Here is a 3,746-nt window from a genome sequence, read left to right on the forward strand (position 1 = left end):
GGAATTTGGCTATCTGATTTTGAGCATAGTGGACCAGAAATGTCGACTTGAGTCGGAACAAAGTCGATTGTATCTTTCATTGTCATACTTTTGATTTTCAATTGAGATGTAACTATAATTTTTTTGTAACAGTTGAAAAGATAGAATTTCTCAAAAGTGGGGGCCGAACCTTGAAAGGCTGCCTACGTATCTCATGAAGGAGAATTAAGGTCCTACGTAGTTTGACCTACTTGAATTTCTTTCAATTTGAGATAAAGGGTTAACATTTTTCATGAGTAAGATTTGAAAAATAAAGTTTGCATTTTGTTGGGAAACTTAAGACTTGAAGAGTATTTGGACGCACTTTCGACAGTGACTTGATATTTGTGCTTAGAGGTTCTAAAAACGATTTGAAGAGGAGTGAGCTAGAATATCTCTAAATAAAGCAACATAATCACACAAACAGTTATAACACATAAAAATATTGTGCGTTCTAAACAAATATGTGACCCTTTTGTGCCAAGGGTAGGCCTACCAATTTGAAGGAGGTATAACGTCATTTGAAACATTCCATTGCCCCAAAAATCCAAATTTATACATGTTTTACGAATAAACTGAATGGGGATACATAACAGGGGAAATGGGATACAAAATAATCAGTCCCGCACAGGGGTACAATCCTAAACTAATTTTCCATAGAAGGACCTTCGTTCTTGAACTTCTTGTCGTCTCCGGGTGCCAACGCCTTTGGAAGCAATGGTGACTTGATTCGACTCGAAAGAACTATTAAACTCTCAACCTCAAGAGACAATGTTTTGTCAAATGACGTATAAATCCTTCAAATTTAAACACATAAGTATGATTGTCTTTTTATTGACCAATGGGCCAAATAGACACAAGGTGTGCTTCTAATGGGCCCAACACGCCTTGGGTGTTGGGTCAACTTAGTTCAAAATGCGCTAAATTCGGGATTTGATTTCACTCTACACTAGTTGACTAAGAGTGGATTTTGAAAGACCGGGAACCCAAGCGGACAACTTAGACAACCATTGGATGCATGACGAACCAATAAATTGCCGATCATTCTGGAAAATGGTTGAGTATAAAAAAGTTCGGCTGCGGTTCCGCAAAATCGTTCTTTAATATACTATACATACATATTGGAAAATGCCATGAATGCAAACAGTTCATAATTTACAGAGATTGAAACAAGTAAGCAGTTTAAACAAATAGCCAAATAAGTTAATTTTAAGGTTAGAACTCATTCAAGTCCCCAGCAGAATCGACATTCTATTTTATTTAAAAACATACTTAGACTTATACTGGTTTTAGAGTTGCCACTTAATTTTTAAAGTAAAATTAAAAAACTTGATTTTTTCCAAAAGATTAAAAACAGAAAATCTAATGAAAAAAAGGGGTTCGGGGTTCATATTAACATTTCAAGAAGGGTTTGAAAGCACCCAAAATACCTGCTAATATGCGGTTATCCGCATAAATGGAACTCCATGGCTGGCCGACTCAAAAGAAAAGGCGATTGGGACTCCATGGACCATTTCGAAGATGAAAGGGAGAATATATGGAATCCGATGGACTCAATCGAGGGAGTTCATGCAAGAAAAGACGGTAAGGATTAGGATAAGAATAATATGTATACCTACTTGGTAACAAATAAACTCAACATAAAAAAAAACTATTATTTCAAAGTTTGCACATCAAAGATCTAAACACACTAAAAGGACCCTTTGACATAGGAACATAATCAAAAGAAATGAAGTTAACAAATGCTGAGAAAATTAATATATTTATACAAATCGATGAGAATCATAAGGAGACTTTTCACAAATTGATCGCTTAGGGACATTATCACATTCTAGAATCAATTTTTTTAAAGAGGACATATTATTCATTAAAATGCTAGAAAGAATACGAGACAAAAAAAATTATACTAAAAACTAATAGCAGGGACTATCTCCTTTTCTTTTAGGATGAAAACACAATTCAAACATAACAAATTAAGACAAACAAAAACCAACTAAACGTCCAAAATTGCTACAGTAACAACAAACACTTAGGCAAATTTAAGATACCCCTTGAATCTTGCAAAATATTTCAATATTAGTGACTAAAAAAATAGATAAACGAGCTAATGGCATAACAACAACTTCCTTATTATTATTATTTCTTTTATACAAAGGTTTGACACTTCTTCAAAAGAAAACAAAAATCCCTCCAATAACGAGATCAAGCATAACTAGATAGATTTAAAATGAAGCTAACCGACTTGAAAATAGAATGATACAATAGCAACAATGGACTCTTATAACTTAACAGGCAACAAAAAGAGAGAATTAGACAACATTCCGGTTGTGCAAGAATAGCTATAAATCTCACGAGATGTTCTAACATTGATGAGAATCTGCTAACACACAATCAAAACGACAAAAAGGGCAGCTAAAACACAAGTGAACAGCGAAGAAAACAGGTTCGTATAGCTAACACATTCAAAGTTGGAATCAAATAAACATCACAACTATTTCAAACGAGATAAGGCAGTGGCTCAGCTGACTATAAAAATACAAAATCGAGCTAACAAATTGTAACGCCCAACAATCTTCGAAGCGATTTTAATGATGCTTACTGACATACATTCGCAACTCAAAACTCACAGAACAGTGAAGCCAAAGCAGACGACAATGCAATGAACCAACTCCACTTTAAAAAATGGGTACAAAGGATGTGATACAACACACCATGTCAAAATAGAATGTAAGAGGGAGCGGGATTACCTTTCTTGGAGCAACGACTGAGACAAACGAGTTAGCGACAACAAGCTTTCACCACCGAAATATGACTCCGAGAATTCCGATGAACAAAGCAAAAGCGAACAAGGAAAAATGAACCTTGTTTGGGTGTATTTCTAAACAAAGATTGACTGTTGCTTTTTAATATAAGTTGTGTTTCTTGATTCATTTTGTAACTTTTCACTCTGTTTCTCATCAAAAATTTCCAACCTAAATTTTTTCCAACCGCAAACATTGAGGGAGAAAGAGGTTTAAATAGAGAGATTCTAGGGCAGAAAGAGGGGGAGACCGAGAACAATTGGATGGAATTTGAAATTCAAAATTCAAACAATCCCTAGAAGATAAGGTTGTCAACTCAAATTTGTACCAACCTTGTACAATTTCTCAACGGAAAAAGAACCATGGTCGTCTGATTGATGAGCAAGGACAGGAGGAAAATGAGATTTTGACACCTGGAAGATTCGACTACGACCTTGGTGCGAACAAATGAGGGAGAGAGGGAGAGGACGCGCGAAGTCGCGATTGGACTGGATTCGCTTCTGGGTCGCTGCTGGAGTTCGCAATTTCTGCTGGTCACGCAAGGAAGGAGAAATACGCGCAGGTATGGGTCGGTCAAGTACTGTTGTACGTATTGGGTTTTTTGTCTTGTTGAAAGAATGGGTTCTTTGGTATTGTAATTGATGGGCTTGGATTTTAGTTGGTCATGTATTTAGAGTGGGTTGCCGAAGGTATTGAATTGGAACTGGGTCAGCTGAAATAGAGGAAAGGCCCAAAACTTTGGTCAAATGGGTTTAAGGTGGGGTAGAAGGGTTGGCTATGTTTGTAATAAAAAGGCTAGGTTTTGAATTGAGTATTTGGCCAAATAGATTGCAATTATGGCCGATTGAATTTAAGAATTTAGTCAAATTGAGCTTAATTGATGATTCGGCTAAAAACTAAATAAGACGAATTCATATAATTAACTAA

Source organism: Solanum tuberosum, unplaced genomic scaffold (assembly GCF_000226075.1).
Source record: "Solanum tuberosum cultivar DM 1-3 516 R44 unplaced genomic scaffold, SolTub_3.0 scf00110, whole genome shotgun sequence".
NCBI classification, from domain to species: Eukaryota; Viridiplantae; Streptophyta; class Magnoliopsida; order Solanales; family Solanaceae; genus Solanum; species Solanum tuberosum.